The 17,090-nt window shown below is 48.5% G+C and overlaps 2 long non-coding RNA genes across 2 annotated transcripts; both read left to right on the top strand.

Moving 5' to 3' along the window:
- The first annotated feature begins 12,442 nt into the window (after positions 1-12,442).
- On the top strand, positions 12,443-14,688 carry LOC121845892. Its single transcript, XR_006082832.1, has 3 exons — positions 12,443-12,583; positions 12,645-12,708; positions 14,669-14,688. It is a non-coding gene; the product is annotated as an uncharacterized LOC121845892 (long non-coding RNA).
- Positions 14,689-15,985: 1,297 nt separating this feature from the next.
- Positions 15,986-16,809, top strand: LOC121845895. The gene is made up of 2 exons (XR_006082833.1): positions 15,986-16,378; positions 16,446-16,809. It is a non-coding gene; the product is annotated as an uncharacterized LOC121845895 (long non-coding RNA).
- The last annotated feature ends 281 nt before the right edge of the window (positions 16,810-17,090 follow it).

The following is a 17,090-nucleotide window of genomic DNA, read 5'->3' as shown; positions in this document are numbered from 1 at the left end:
CCAGCCTGAGGGGTCTATAACCAGCCTGAGGGGTCTATAACCAGCCTGAGGGGGTCTATAAACCAGCCTGAGGGGGTCTATAACCAGCCTGAGGGGGTCTATAACCAGCCTGAGGAGGTCTATAAACCAGCCTGAGGAGGTCTATAACCAGCCTGAGGAGGTCTATAAACCAGCCTGAGGAGGTCTATAAACCAGCCTGAGGAGGTCTATAAACCAGCCTGAGGAGGTCTATAAACCAGCCTGAGGAGGTCTATAAACCAGCCTGAGGAGGTCTATAAACCAGCCTGAGGAGGTCTATAAACCAGCCTGAGGAGGTCTATAACCAGCCTGAGGGGTCTATAACCAGCCTGAGGAGGTCTATAACCAGCCTGAGGGGGTCTATAACCAGCCTGAGGGGGTCTATAACCAGCCTGAGGAGGTCTATAACCAGCCTGAGGAGGTCTATAACCAGCCTGAGGAGGTCTATAACCAGCCTGAGGTCTATAACCAGCCTGAGGAGGTCTATAAACCAGCCTGAGGGGGTCTATAACCAGCCTGAGGAGGTCTATAACCAGCCTGAGGAGGTCTATAAACCAGCCTGAGGAGGTCTATAACCAGCCTGAGGGGGTCTATAACCAGCCTGAGGAGGTCTATAACCAGCCTGAGGAGGTCTATAAACCAGCCTGAGGGGGTCTATAACCAGCCTGAGGGGGTCTATAACCAGCCTGAGGAGGTCTATAAACCAGCCTGAGGGGGTCTATAACCAGCCTGAGGAGGTCTATAACCAGCCTGAGGGGGTCTATAACCAGCCTGAGGAGGTCTATAACCAGCCTGAGGAGGTCTATAAACCAGCCTGAGGGGGTCTATAACCAGCCTGAGGAGGTCTATAAACCAGCCTGAGGAGGTCTATAAACCAGCCTGAGGAGGTCTATAAACCAGCCTGAATAGGCCTATAACCAGCCTGAGGGGGTCTATAACCAGCCTGAGGAGGTCTATAACCAGCCTGAGGGGTCTATAACCAGCCTGAGGAGGTCTATAACCAGCCTGAGGAGGTCTATAACCAGCCTGAGGAGGTCTATAACCAGCCTGAGGGGGTCTATAACCAGCCTGAGGAGGTCTATAACCAGCCTGAGGGGTCTATAACCAGCCTGAGGGGGTCTATAACCAGCCTGAGGGGGTCTATAACCAGCCTGAGGAGGTCTATAACCAGCCTGAGGAGGTCTATAACCAGCCTGAGGGGGTCTATAACCAGCCTGAGGAGGTCTATAACCAGCCTGAGGAGGTCTATAACCAGCCTGAGGGGGTCTATAACCAGCCTGAGGAGGTCTATAAACCAGCCTGAGGAGGTCTATAAACCAGCCTGAGGAGGTCTATAACCAGCCTGAGGGGGTCTATAACCAGCCTGAGGGGTCTATAACCAGCCTGAGGGGGTCTATAACCAGCCTGAGGAGGTCTATAAACCAGCCTGAGGGGGTCTATAACCAGCCTGAGGAGGTCTATAACCAGCCTGAGGGGGTCTATAACCAGCCTGAGGGGTCTATAACCAGCCTGAGGGGGTCTATAAACCAGCCTGAGGGGGTCTATAACCAGCCTGAGGAGGTCTATAACCAGCCTGAGGAGGTCTATAACCAGCCTGAATAGGCCTATAACCAGCCTGAGGGGTCTATAACCAGCCTGAATAGGTCTATAACCAGCCTGAGGAGGTCTATAACCAGCCTGAGGGGTCTATAACCAGCCTGAGGAGGTCTATAAACCAGCCTGAGGAGGTCTATAAACCAGCCTGAGGAGGTCTATAACCAGCCTGAGGAGGTCTATAACCAGCCTGAGGAGGTCTATAACCAGCCTGAGGAGGTCTATAACCAGCCTGAGGAGGCCTATAGCTCCATTCCTTTTCTATTCAGAGTTTAGAGAAATTAATCAAATTGGAAAGTAGCTATTTTCAGGCTGGTTAATGTGACGCATGTACAGTATGTTGAATTTGGAAAAAAATCCACCCGCACTCGGCCCTCCCACCTACTCAGCCAATCAGGATCCGCTCCCCCGTTGCGCCCGCGGCATACTGCATACCTTTTGACTATACGGTACGTGCAAAGTAGTACGCAACGATTAGTACATAGTATGCAGTTTAAGTATGTAGTACGCGAGTATGTTTTTTTTGGGACACGACCCAATGTGTAAAGTATATACTTCTTGTCGTGGAGTTCATCTGACATGATTTTCAAAGATCAAAGTCCGGGTTGAAGGCCAGAGTCTGTTTGAAAACGAGATGCTCTGAAGGTCCGAGGGGGGAGAGGGGATCAAAGCCTTCTTCACGGTCCTCTGTTCCTCTCAACCGCATCCCCTAGCGTCTAGATCTAATCAGTCCAAAGGGCGGTTATCTGGTTGAGGTGACCACGAATAGAGCTTTGTTCCCCCCACCCCCCGGACCTTCGGAGCATCTCGTTTTTCCAACACTGTCCACATACGGTCCTCTCGAGCGGCGGTGATTATGATTGTTTGTTGTTGCCTGGCTACAGACTGCTATATCGGTCTACTAATACATGACTAGCAAAGGGAATTCTTTATTTTTATTTTTTTTGTTATATATTATTGTTTTTAAATCAGATTTTTCAGGACTGCTACTTCTATGTTAGAGTCTACAACCAATCAGTGCTAGGGACAGCTGTTTGCTAGAGTCTACAACCAATCAGTGCTAGGGACAGCTGTTTGTTAGAGTCTACAACCAATCAGTGCTAGGGACAGCTGTTTGCTAGAGTCTACAACCAATCAGTGCTAGGGACAGCTGTTTGCTAGAGTCTACAACCAATCAGTGTTAGGGACAGCTGTTTGCTAGAGTCTACAACCAATCAGTGCTGGGGACAGCTGTTTGCTAGAGTCTACAACCAATCAGTGCTAGGGACAGCTGTTTGCTAGAGTCTACAACCAATCAGTGCTAGGGACAGCTGTTTGCTAGAGTCTACAACCAATCAGTGCTAGGGACAGCTGTTTGTTAGAGTACAAACTCAGAAGAGAAACAGAGTTGACAATCAATTCCTGATGCAGGTTGTCTGTTGTCTGTTACTATAGCAATATGTGGGTTGTCTGTTGTCTGTTGCTATAGCAATATGTGGGTTGTCTGTTGTCTGTTGCTATAGCAATATGTGGGTTGTGAACTGAACAAGCTTCACATTATTGTTCAGAAGAGGAACATACAGTAACTGACTATCTATGTAGGTGGGATGTCTGTGAATACTGCTGCCTGTTGGACACAGTGGACAAGTGTCTGTGCTGTAGCTGTAGGTGGGATGTCTGTGAATACTGCTGCCTGTTGGACACAGTGGACAAGTGTCTGTGCTGTAGCTGTAGGTGGGATGTCTGTGAATACTCAGTGCTGCCTGTTGGACACAGTGGACAAGTGTCTGTGCTGTTTGCTGTAGGTGGGATGTCTGTGAATACTGCTGCCTGTTGGACACAGTGGACAAGTGTCTGTGCTGTAGCTGTAGGTGGGATGTCTGTGAATACTGCTGCCTGTTGGACACAGTGGACAAGTGTCTGTGCTGTAGCTGTAGGTGGGATGTCTGTGAATACTGCTGCCTGTTGGACACAGTGGACAAGTGTCTGTGCTGTAGCTGTAGGTGGGATGTCTGTGAATACTGCTGCCTGTTGGACACAGTGGACAAGTGTCTGTGCTGTAGCTGTAGGTGGGATGTCTGTGAATACTGCTGCCTGTTGGACACAGTGTACAAGTGTCTGTGCTGTAGCTGTAGGTGGGATGTCTGTGAATACTGCTGCCTGTTGGACACAGTGGACAAGTGTCTGTGCTGTAGCTGTAGGTGGGATGTCTGTGAATACTGCTGCCTGTTGGACACAGTGTACAAGTGTCTGTGCTGTAGCTGTAGGTGGGATGTCTGTGAATACTGCTGCCTGTTGGACACAGTGGACAAGTGTCTGTGCTGTAGCTGTAGGTGGGATGTCTGTGAATACTGCTGCCTGTTGGACACAGTGGACAAGTGTCTGTGCTGTAGCTGTAGGTGGGATGTCTGTGAATACTGCTGCCTGTTGGACACAGTGTACAAGTGTCTGTGCTGTAGCTGTAGGTGGGATGTCTGTGAATACTGCTGCCTGTTGGACACAGTGGACAAGTGTGCTGTGCTGTAGCTGTAGGTGGGATGTCTGTGAATACTGCTGCCTGTTGGACACAGTGGACAAGTGTCTGTGCTGTAGCTGTAGGTGGGATGTCTGTGAATACTGCTGCCTGTTGGACACAGTGGACAAGTGTCTGTGCTGTAGCTGTAGGTGGGATGTCTGTGAATACTGCTGCCTGTTGGACACAGTGGACAAGTGTCTGTGCTGTAGCTGTAGGTGGGATGTCTGTGAATACTGCTGCCTGTTGGACACAGTGTACAAGTGTCTGTGCTGTAGCTGTAGGTGGGATGTCTGTGAATACTGCTGCCTGTTGGACACAGTGGACAAGTGTCTGTGCTGTAGCTGTAGGTGGGATGTCTGTGAATACTGCTGCCTGTTGGACACAGTGTACAAGTGTCTGTGCTGTAGCTGTAGGTGGGATGTCTGTGAATACTGCTGCCTGTTGGACACAGTGGACAAGTGTCTGTGCTGTAGCTGTAGGTGGGATGTCTGTGAATACTGCTGCCTGTTGGACACAGTGGACAAGTGTCTGTGCTGTAGCTGTAGGTGGGATGTCTGTGAATACTGCTGCCTGTTGGACACAGTGGACAAGTGTCTGTGCTGTAGCTGTAGGTGGGATGTCTGTGAATACTGCTGCCTGTTGGACACAGTGGACAAGTGTCTGTGCTGTAGCTGTAGGTGGGATGTCTGTGAATACTGCTGCCTGTTGGACACAGTGGACAAGTGTCTGTGCTGTAGCTGTAGGTGGGATGTCTGTGAATACTGCTGCCTGTTGGACACAGTGGACAAGTGTCTGTGCTGTAGCTGTAGGTGGGATGTCTGTGAATACTGCTGCCTGTTGGACACAGTGGACAAGTGTCTGTGCTGTGCCTGTTGCTGTAGGTGGGATGTCTGTGAATACTGCTGCCTGTTGGACACAGTGGACAAGTGTCTGTGCTGTAGCTGTAGGTGGGATGTCTGTGAATACTGCTGCCTGTTGGACACAGTGGACAAGTGTCTGTGCTGTAGCTGTAGGTGGGATGTCTGTGAATACTGCTGCCTGTTGGACACAGTGGACAAGTGTCTGTGCTGTAGCTGTAGGTGGGATGTCTGTGAATACTGCTGCCTGTTGGACACAGTGGACAAGTGTCTGTGCTGTAGCTGTAGGTGGGATGTCTGTGAATACTGCTGCCTGTTGGACACAGTGGACAAGTGTCTGTGCTGTAGCTGTAGGTGGGATGTCTGTGAATACTGCTGCCTGTTGGACACAGTGGACAAGTGTCTGTGCTGTAGCTGTAGGTGGGATGTCTGTGAATACTGCTGCCTGTTGGACACAGTGGACAAGTGTCTGTGCTGTAGCTGTAGGTGGGATGTCTGTGAATACTGCTGCCTGTTGGACACAGTGGACAAGTGTCTGTGCTGTAGCTGTAGGTGGGATGTCTGTGAATACTGCTGCCTGTTGGACACAGTGGACAAGTGTCTGTGCTGTAGCTGTAGGTGGGATGTCTGTGAATACTGCTGCCTGTTGGACACAGTGGACAAGTGTCTGTGCTGTAGCTGTAGGTGGGATGTCTGTGAATACTGCTGCCTGTTGGACACAGTGGACAAGTGTCTGTGCTGTAGCTGTAGGTGGGATGTCTGTGAATACTGCTGCCTGTTGGACACAGTGGACAAGTGTCTGTGCTGTAGCTGTAGGTGGGATGTCTGTGAATACTGCTGCCTGTTGGACACAGTGGACAAGTGTCTGTGCTGTAGCTGTAGGTGGGATGTCTGTGAATACTGCTGCCTGTTGGACACAGTGGACAAGTGTCTGTGCTGTAGCTGTAGGTGGGATGTCTGTGAATACTGCTGCCTGTTGGACACAGTGGACAAGTGTCTGTGCTGTAGCTGTAGGTGGGATGTCTGTGAATACTGCTGCCTGTTGGACACAGTGGACAAGTGTCTGTGCTGTAGCTGTAGGTGGGATGTCTGTGAATACTGCTGCCTGTTGGACACAGTGGACAAGTGTCTGTGCTGTAGCTGTAGGTGGGATGTCTGTGAATACTGCTGCCTGTTGGACACAGTGGACAAGTGTCTGTGCTGTGGGATGCTGTAGGTGGGATGTCTGTGAATACTGCTGCCTGTTGGACACAGTGGACAAGTGTCTGTGCTGTAGCTGTAGGTGGGATGTCTGTGAATACTGCTGCCTGTTGGACACAGTGGACAAGTGTCTGTGCTGTAGCTGTAGGTGGGATGTCTGTGAATACTGCTGCCTGTTGGACACAGTGGACAAGTGTCTGTGCTGTAGCTGTAGGTGGGATGTCTGTGAATACTGCTGCCTGTTGGACACAGTGTACAAGTGTCTGTGCTGTAGCTGTAGGTGGGATGTCTGTGAATACTGCTGCCTGTTGGACACAGTGGACAAGTGTCTGTGCTGTAGCTGTAGGTGGGATGTCTGTGAATACTGCTGCCTGTTGGACACAGTGGACAAGTGTCTGTGCTGTAGCTGTAGGTGGGATGTCTGTGAATACTGCTGCCTGTTGGACACAGTGGACAAGTGTCTGTGCTGTAGCTGTAGGTGGGATGTCTGTGAATACTGCTGCCTGTTGGACACAGTGGACAAGTGTCTGTGCTGTAGCTGTAGGTGGGATGTCTGTGAATACTGCTGCCTGTTGGACACAGTGGACAAGTGTCTGTGCTGTAGCTGTAGGTGGGATGTCTGTGAATACTGCTGCCTGTTGGACACAGTGGACAAGTGTCTGTGCTGTAGCTGTAGGTGGGATGTCTGTGAATACTGCTGCCTGTTGGACACAGTGGACAAGTGTCTGTGCTGTAGCTGTAGGTGGGATGTCTGTGAATACTGCTGCCTGTTGGACACAGTGGACAAGTGTCTGTGCTGTAGCTGTAGGTGGGATGTCTGTGAATACTGCTGCCTGTTGGACACAGTGGACAAGTGTCTGTGCTGTAGCTGTAGGTGGGATGTCTGTGAATACTGCTGCCTGTTGGACACAGTGGACAAGTGTCTGTGCTGTAGCTGTAGGTGGGATGTCTGTGAATACTGCTGCCTGTTGGACACAGTGGACAAGTGTCTGTGCTGTAGCTGTAGGTGGGATGTCTGTGAATACTGCTGCCTGTTGGACACAGTGGACAAGTGTCTGTGCTGTAGCTGTAGGTGGGATGTCTGTGAATACTGCTGCCTGTTGGACACAGTGGACAAGTGTCTGTGCTGTAGCTGTAGGTGGGATGTCTGTGAATACTGCTGCCTGTTGGACACAGTGGACAAGTGTCTTGCTGTAGCTGTAGGTGGGATGTCTGTGAATACTGCTGCCTGTTGGACACAGTGGACAAGTGTCTGTGCTGTAGCTGTAGGTGGGATGTCTGTGAATACTGCTGCCTGTTGGACACAGTGGACAAGTGTCTGTGCTGTAGCTGTAGGTGGGATGTCTGTGAATACTGCTGCCTGTTGGACACAGTGGACAAGTGTCTGTGCTGTAGCTGTAGGTGGGATGTCTGTGAATACTGCTGCCTGTTGGACACAGTGGACAAGTGTCTGTGCTGTAGCTGTAGGTGGGATGTCTGTGAATACTGCTGCCTGTTGGACACAGTGGACAAGTGTCTGTGCTGTAGCTGTAGGTGGGATGTCTGTGAATACTGCTGCCTGTTGGACACAGTGGACAAGTGTCTGTGCTGTAGCTGTAGGTGGGATGTCTGTGAATACTGCTGCCTGTTGGACACAGTGGACAAGTGTCTGTGCTGTAGCTGTAGGTGGGATGTCTGTGAATACTGCTGCCTGTTGGACACAGTGGACAAGTGTCTGTGCTGTAGCTGTAGGTGGGATGTCTGTGAATACTGCTGCCTGTTGGACACAGTGGACAAGTGTCTGTGCTGTAGCTGTAGGTGGGATGTCTGTGAATACTGCTGCCTGTTGGACACAGTGGACAAGTGTCTGTGCTGTAGCTGTAGGTGGGATGTCTGTGAATACTGCTGCCTGTTGGACACAGTGGACAAGTGTCTGTGCTGTAGCTGTAGGTGGGATGTCTGTGAATACTGCTGCCTGTTGGACACAGTGGACAAGTGTCTGTGCTGTAGCTGTAGGTGGGATGTCTGTGAATACTGCTGCCTGTTGGACACAGTGGACAAGTGTCTGTGCTGTAGCTGTAGGTGGGATGTCTGTGAATACTGCTGCCTGTTGGACACAGTGGACAAGTGTCTGTGCTGTAGCTGTAGGTGGGATGTCTGTGAATACTGCTGCCTGTTGGACACAGTGGACAAGTGTCTGTGCTGTAGCTGTAGGTGGGATGTCTGTGAATACTGCTGCCTGTTGGACACAGTGGACAAGTGTCTGTGCTGTAGCTGTAGGTGGGATGTCTGTGAATACTGCTGCCTGTTGGACACAGTGTACAAGTGTCTGTGCTGTAGCTGTAGGTGGGATGTCTGTGAATACTGCTGCCTGTTGGACACAGTGTACAAGTGTCTGTGCTGTAGCTGTAGGTGGGATGTCTGTGAATACTGCTGCCTGTTGGACACAGTGGACAAGTGTCTGTGCTGTAGCTGTAGGTGGGATGTCTGTGAATACTGCTGCCTGTTGGACACAGTGGACAAGTGTCTGTGCTGTAGCTGTAGGTGGGATGTCTGTGAATACTGCTGCCTGTTGGACACAGTGGACAAGTGTCTGTGCTGTAGCTGTAGGTGGGATGTCTGTGAATACTGCTGCCTGTTGGACACAGTGGACAAGTGTCTGTGCTGTAGCTGTAGGTGGGATGTCTGTGAATACTGCTGCCTGTTGGACACAGTGGACAAGTGTCTGTGCTGTAGCTGTAGGTGGGATGTCTGTGAATACTGCTGCCTGTTGGACACAGTGTACAAGTGTCTGTGCTGTAGCTGTAGGTGGGATGTCTGTGAATACTGCTGCCTGTTGGACACAGTGGACAAGTGTCTGTGCTGTAGCTGTAGGTGGGATGTCTGTGAATACTGCTGCCTGTTGGACACAGTGGACAAGTGTCTGTGCTGTAGCTGTAGGTGGGATGTCTGTGAATACTGCTGCCTGTTGGACACAGTGTACAAGTGTCTGTGCTGTAGCTGTAGGTGGGATGTCTGTGAATACTGCTGCCTGTTGGACACAGTGGACAAGTGTCTGTGCTGTAGCTGTAGGTGGGATGTCTGTGAATACTGCTGCCTGTTGGACACAGTGTACAAGTGTCTGTGCTGTAGCTGTAGGTGGGATGTCTGTGAATACTGCTGCCTGTTGGACACAGTGGACAAGTATCTGTGCTGTAGCTGTAGGTGGGATGTCTGTGAATACTGCTGCCTGTTGGACACAGTGGACAAGTATCTGTGCTGTAGCTGTAGGTGGGATGTCTGTGAATACTGCTGCCTGTTGGACACAGTGGACAAGTGTCTGTGCTGTAGCTGTAGGTGGGATGTCTGTGAATACTGCTGCCTGTTGGACACAGTGGACAAGTGTCTGTGCTGTAGCTGTAGGTGGGATGTCTGTGAATACTGCTGCCTGTTGGACACAGTGGACAAGTGTCTGTGCTGTAGCTGTAGGTGGGATGTCTGTGAATACTGCTGCCTGTTGGACACAGTGGACAAGTGTCTGTGCTGTAGCTGTAGGTGGGATGTCTGTGAATACTGCTGCCTGTATGGACATAGTGGACAAGTGTCTGTGCTGTAGCTGTAGGTGGGATGTCTGTGAATACTGCTGCCTGTTGGACACAGTGGACAAGTGTCTGTGCTGTAGCTGTAGGTGGGATGTCTGTGAATACTGCTGCCTGTTGGACACAGTGGACAAGTGTCTGTGCTGTAGCTGTAGGTGGGATGTCTGTGAATACTGCTGCCTGTTGGACACAGTGGACAAGTGTCTGTGCTGTAGCTGTAGGTGGGATGTCTGTGAATACTGCTGCCTGTTGGACACAGTGTACAAATATATTGATTTGTCAGCAGCAATGCATTAAAAACATACCATTCCCCAAAACAATCGGTCGGTCGTTGCGGATAGGCCTCTTAGAAAAAGGTTGAAGACGGACGACCAGGACACGGGAGGGAGAATTTAAATTCCTCACGTCGTCTGTCTGCGTCCAGCTCTAAGTGATTAGGGATGTCATCGTCCTCCAATCTCTCTCTCTTTTATTCTCTCTCTCTCTCTCTCTCAATTTCAATTCTATTTTAATTTAATTAAGGGGCTTTATTGGCATGGGAAACATATGTTTACATTGCTAAAGCAAGTGAGATAGATCATAAACAAAAGTGAAATAAACAATAAAATGAGCAGTAAACATTACACTCACAGAAGTTACAAAATAATAAAGACATTTCAAATGTCATATGTGGTGTAACGTTGTGCAAATAGTTAAAGTACAAAAGGGAAAATAAATAAGCATAAAAATGGGTTGTATTTACAATGGTGTTTGTTCTTCACTGGTTGCCCTTTTCTTGTGGCAACAGGTCACAAATCTTGCTGCTGTGATGTCACACTGTGGTATTTCACCCAGTAGATATGGGAGTTTATCAAAATTGGATTTGTTTTCTAATTATTTGTTGATCTGTTTTAATCTGAGGGAAATATGTCTCTCTAATATGGTCATACATTGGGCAGGAGGTTAGGAAGTGCAGCTCAGTTTCCACCTCATTTTGTGGGCAGTGAGCACATAGCCTGTCTTCTCTTGAGAGCCATGTCTGCCTACGGCGGCCTTTCTCAATAGCAAGGCTATGCTCACTGAGTCTGTACATAGTCAAAGCTTTCCTTAAGTTTGGGTCAGTCACAGTGGTCAGGTATTCTGCCACTGTGTACTCTCTGTTTAGGGCCAAATCGCATTCTAGTTTGCTCTGTTTTTTTGTTAATTCCTTCCAATGTGTCAAGTAATTATCTTTTTGTTTTCTCATGATTTGGTTGGGTCTAATTGTGTTGCTGTCATGGGGCTCTGTAGGGTGTGTTTATGAACAGAGCCCCAGGACCAGCTTGCTTAGGGGACTCTTCTCCAGGTTCATCTCTCTGTAGGTGATGTCTTTGTTAAGGAAGGTTTGGGAATCGCTTCCTTTTAGGTGGTTGTAGATCGGCTCTTTTCTGGATTTTGATAATTAGCGGGTATCAGCCTAACTGCTCTGCATGCATTATTTGGTGTTCTACGTTGTACACTGGTGTTCTACGTTGGTGTTCTACGTTGGTGTTCTACGTTGTACACTGAGGATATTTTTGCAGAATCTCTCTCTCTCTCTCTCTCTCTCTCTCTCTCTCTCTCTCTCTCTCTCTCTGTCTCTCTCTTTCTCTGTAGTCTCCTGATGGTTTAGAGACCTGACCATGTGTTCGCTTCAGGTCTGTAGTCTCCTGATGGTTTAGAGACTCAGGTCTGTAGTCTCCTGATGGTTTAGAGACCTGACCATGTGTTTTCAGGTCTGTAGTCTCCTGATGGTTTAGGAGACCTGACCATGTGTTTTCAGGTCTGTAGTCTCCTGATGGTTTAGAGACCTGACCATGTGTTTGATGGTTCAGGTCTGTAGTCTCCTGATGGTGGGGAGACCTGACCATGTGTTTTGTAGTCAGGTCTGTAGTCTCCTGATGGTTTCTCCTGAGAGACCTGACCATGTGTTTTCAGGTCTGTAGTCTCCTGATGGTTTAGGTGTTTTCAGGTCTGTAGTCTCCTGATGGTTTAGAGACCTGACCATGTGTTTTCAGGTCTGTAGTCTCCTGATGGTTTGGAGACCTGACCATGTGTTTTCAGGTCTGTAGTCTCCTGATGGTGGGGAGACCTGACCATGTGTTTTCAGGTCTGTAGTCTCCTCTCTGGTCCCTAGACCTGACCATCTGTCTCCTGATGGTCTCAGGTCTGTAGTCTCCTGATGGTCCAGACCTGACCATGTTTGTAGTCTCCTGACAAGACCTGACCATGTTATCTGTAGTCTCAGTTTCAGACCTGACCATGTAGGTCTGTCTGTTAGTCACTCTGGGGGTTCCTGGGGGTGGAGACCATGTTGTGTCTTCTAGGTCTGTAGTCTCCCCATTAACTAATACCTGACCATGTGTGCTCTCTGGTCTGTAAACTCTGCACAGAGAGAAAATCTTCAGGATAAAGGTTTTCAGAGTCTGTAGTTTTCCTCCAGGTTTTCAGATGTCTGACATGTGTTTTCAGGTCTGTAGTCTCTGATGTGGGAGAGACCTGACCATGTGTTTTCAGGTCTGTAGTCTCCTGATTATGTGTTTTCAGGTCTGTAGTCTCCTGATGTAGTTCTGTAGTCTCATGTTGAGACCTGATGGTTTAGAGACCATGTGTTTTTATCTTAGACCTGACCATGTGTTTTCAGGTCTGTCTTTATGTATACAACCTGACCATGTGTTTTCAGGTCTGTAGTCTCTCATCCTGAGCCATGGTTTTGACAGGTTTTCAGGTCTGTAGTCTCCTGATGGTTTAGGAGACCTGACCATGTGTTTTCAGGTCTGTAGTCTCCTGATGGTTGGGAGACCTGACCATGTGTTTTCAGGTCTGTAGTCTCCTGATGGTTTAGAGACCTGACCATGTGTTTTCAGGTCTGTAGTCTCCTGATGGTTTTTCAGAGACCTGACCATGTGTGGGGAGACCTGTTTTCAGGTCTGTAGTCTCCTGATGGTTTAGAGACCTGACCATGTGTTTTCAGGTCTGTAGTCTCCTGATGGTTTGGTTTTCAGACCTGACCATGTGTTTTCAGGTCTGTAGTCTCCTGATGGTTTCGAGACCTGACCATGTGTTTTCAGGTCTGTAGTCTCCTGATGGTGGGGAGACCTGACCATGTGTTTTCAGGTCTGTAGTCTCCTGATGGTTTAGAGACCTGACCATGTGTTTTCAGGTCTGTAGTCTCCTGATGGTTTAGAGACCTGACCATGTGTTTTCAGGTCTGTAGTCTCCTGATGGTTTAGAGACCTGACCATGTGTTTTCAGGTCTGTAGTCTCCTGATGGTTTAGAGACCTGACCATGTGTTTTCAGGTCTGTAGTCTCCTGATGGTTTAGAGACCTGACCATGTGTTTTCAGGTCTGTAGTCTCCTGATGGTTTAGAGACCTGACCATGTGTTTTCAGGTCTGTAGTCTCCTGATGGTGGGGAGACCTGACCATGTGTTTTCAGGTCTGTAGTCTCCTGATGGTTTAGAGACCTGACCATGTGTTTTCAGGTCTGTAGTCTCCTGATGGTGGGGAGACCTGACCATGTGTTTTCAGGTCTGTAGTCTCCTGATGGTTTAGAGACCTGACCATGTGTTTTCAGGTCTGTAGTCTCCTGATGGTTTAGAGACCTGACCATGTGTTTTCAGGTCTGTAGTCTCCTGATGGTGGGGAGACCTGACCATGTGTTTTCAGGTCTGTAGTCTCCTGATGGTTTAGAGACCTGACCATGTGTTTTCAGGTCTGTAGTCTCCTGATGGTGGGGGAGACCTGACCATGTGTTTTCAGGTCTGTAGTCTCCTGATGGTTTAGAGACCTGACCATGTGTTTTCAGGTCTGTAGTCTCCTGATGGTGGGGAGACCTGACCATGTGTTTTCAGGTCTGTAGTCTCCTGATGGTTTTCAGGTCTGTAGTCTCCTGAGACCTGACCATGTGTTTTCAGGTCTGTAGTCTCCTGATGGTTTAGGTTTAGAGACCTGACCATGTGTTTTCAGGTCTGTAGTCTCCTGATGGTGGGGAGACCTGACCATGTGTTTTCAGGTCTGTAGTCTCCTGATGGTTTAGAGACCTGACCATGTGTTTTCAGGTCTGTAGTCTCCTGATGGTGGGGAGACCTGACCATGTGTTTTCAGGTCTGTAGTCTCCTGATGGTTTAGAGACCTGACCATGTGTTTTCAGGTCTGTAGTCTCCTGATGGTTTAGAGACCTGACCATGTGTTTTCAGGTCTGTAGTCTCCTGATGGTGGGGAGACCTGACCATGTGTTTTCAGGTCTGTAGTCTCCTGATGGTTTAGAGACCTGACCATGTGTTTTCAGGTCTGTAGTCTCCTGATGGTTTAGAGACCTGACCATGTGTTTTCAGGTCTGTAGTCTCCTGATGGTGGGAGACCTGACCATGTGTTTTCAGGTCTGTAGTCTCCTGATGGTTTAGAGACCTGACCATGTGTTTTCAGGTCTGTAGTCTCCTGATGGTTTAGAGACCTGACCATGTGTTTTCAGGTCTGTAGTCTCCTGATGGTTTAGAGACCTGACCATGTGTTTTCAGGTCTGTAGTCTCCTGATGGTGGGGAGACCTGACCATGTGTTTTCAGGTCTGTAGTCTCCTGATGGTGGGGAGACCTGACCATGTGTTTTCAGGTCTGTAGTCTCCTGATGGTTTAGAGACCTGACCATGTGTTTTCAGGTCTGTAGTCTCCTGATGGTGGGGAGACCTGACCATGTGTTTTCAGGTCTGTAGTCTCCTGATGGTTTAGAGACCTGACCATGTGTTTTCAGGTCTGTAGTCTCCTGATGGTTTAGAGACCTGACCATGTGTTTTCAGGTCTGTAGTCTCCTGATGGTTTAGAGACCTGACCATGTGTTTTCAGGTCTGTAGTCTCCTGATGGTTTAGAGACCTGACCATGTGTTTTCAGGTCTGTAGTCTCCTGATGGTGGGGAGACCTGACCATGTGTTTTCAGGTCTGTAGTCTCCTGAAGGTGGGGAGACCTGACCATGTGTTTTCCTGATGGTGGGGAGACCTGACCATGTGTTTTCAGGTCTGTAGTCTCCTGATGGTTTAGAGACCTGACCATGTGTTTTCAGGTCTGTAGTCTCCTGATGGTGGGGAGACCTGACCATGTGTTTTCAGGTCTGTAGTCTCCTGATGGTGGGGAGACCTGACCATGTGTTTTCAGGTCTGTAGTCTCCTGATGGTTTAGAGACCTGACCATGTGTTTTCAGGTCTGTAGTCTCCTGATGGTTTAGAGACCTGACCATGTGTTTTCAGGTCTGTAGTCTCCTGATGGTTTAGAGATCTGACCATGTGTTTTCAGGTCTGTAGTCTCCTGATGGTGGGGAGACCTGACCATGTGTTTTCAGGTGACTGACTGAGGTAGAAACTCACAGGCCTTACAGGGAGGGAGGGAGGGAGGGAGGTAGGTAGGTAGGTAGGTAGGTAGGTAGGTAGGTAGGTAAGGAAGGAAGGAAGGAAGGAGTGGATTTGTACAAGGGAGTGGATTTGTACAACTTAGACCGTCTGTTCCTGGCCATGTCCTTCTTCCCTGAGGACAGCTCCAGGGAAGCTGCACCTTAGGGATGTTGCCAGGTTTCCTCCAGACGTGACGCTTGGCATTCAGGCCAAAGAGTTCAATCTTGGTTTCATCAGACCAGAGAATCTTGTTTCTCATGGTCTGGGAGTCTTTCGGAGCCTTTTGGCGAACTCCAAGCGGGCTGTCATGTGCCTTTACTGAGGAGTGGTTTCCGTCTGGCCACTCTACCATAAAGGCCTAATTGGTTGAGTGCTGCAGAGATGGTTGTCCTTCTGGAAGGTTCTCCCATCTCCTCAGAGGAACTCTAGAGCTCTGTCAGAGTGACCATCTGGTTCTTGGTCACCTCTCTGACCACAGCCCTTCTCCCCCGATTGCTCAGTTTGGTCGGGCGGCCAGGTCTTGGAAGAGTCTTGGTGGTTCCAAACTTCTTTAATTTAAGAATGATGGAGGCCACTGTGTTCTTGAGGACCATCAATGCTGCAGACATGTTTCGGTCCCCTTCCCCAGATCTGTGCCTCGACACAATCCTGTCTCAGAGCTCTACGGACAATTCCTCAGACATCATGACTTAGTTTTTGCTCTGACATCCGCTGTCAACTGTGGGACCTTACAGGTGTGTACCTTTTCAAATCATGTCCAATCAATTGAATTTACCACAGGTGGACTCCAATCAAGTTGTAGTATGTAAATAAGATATTTTTGTTTTCTATTTTTAATAAATTTGCTGCGTCATTATGAGCTATTGTGTATAGATTGGGATATTGTGTGTAGATTGATGAGAGAAAATGTTTTAATTAATACATTTTAGAATAAGGCTGTAACGTAACAAAATATGGTACATGTCAAAAGGGTCTGAATACTTGTCAGAATGCCCCGTGTATTCCTCTCCTATGTACTGTTATATTATATATAATATATATTCCTCTCCTATGTACTGGATGTGTCAATAAGATCACAAGGTGGGAAGGAGGGGATAGAGAGATGGAGGTGTGGAGGTGTGGTGTGATTCATGGATGTGTCAATAAGATAACAAGGAGGGAATAGAGAGATGGAGGTGATTCATGGATGTGTCAATAAGATAACAAGGAGGGGATAGAGAGATGGAGGTGATTCATGGATGTGTCAATAAGATAACAAGGAGGGGATAGAGAGATGGAGGTGTGGAGGTGTGGTGTGATTCATGGATGTGTCAATAAGATAACAAGGAGGGAATAGAGAGATGGAGGTGATTCATGGATGTGTCAATAAGATAACAAGGAGGGGATAGAGAGATGGAGGTGATTCATGGATGTGTCAATAAGATAACAAGGAGGGGATAGAGAGATGGAGGTGATTCATGGATGTGTCAATAAGATAACAAGGAGGGAATAGAGAGATGGAGGTGATTCATGGATGTGTCAATAAGATAACAAGGAGGGGATAGAGAGATGGAGGTGTGGAGGTGTGGTGTGATTCATGGATGTGTCAATAAGATAACAAGGAGGGAATAGAGAGATGGAGGTGATTCATGGATGTGTCAATAAGATAACAAGGAGGGAATAGAGAGATGGAGGTGATTCATGGATGTGTCAATAAGATAACAAGGAGGGGATAGAGAGATGGAGGTGTGGTGTGATTCATGGATGTGTCAATATGATAACAAGGTGGGAAGGAGGGAATAGAGAGATGGAGGTGTGGTGTGATTCATGGATGTGTCAATACGATAACAAGGAGGGAGAGATGGAGAGGTGGTGTGATTCATGGATGTGTCAATAAGATAACAAGGAGGGAATAGAAGGAGGTGTGGTGTGATTCATGGATGTGTCAATAAGAGAACAAGGTGGGAAGGGGTGGAGGTGTGGTGTGATTCATGGATGTGTCAATAATAACA

The sequence above is a fragment of the Oncorhynchus tshawytscha genome, unplaced genomic scaffold, assembly GCF_018296145.1.
Source record: "Oncorhynchus tshawytscha isolate Ot180627B unplaced genomic scaffold, Otsh_v2.0 Un_contig_673_pilon_pilon, whole genome shotgun sequence".
Taxonomy (NCBI): domain Eukaryota; kingdom Metazoa; phylum Chordata; class Actinopteri; order Salmoniformes; family Salmonidae; genus Oncorhynchus; species Oncorhynchus tshawytscha.
This window is presented reverse-complemented; position numbering and strand designations above follow the sequence as displayed.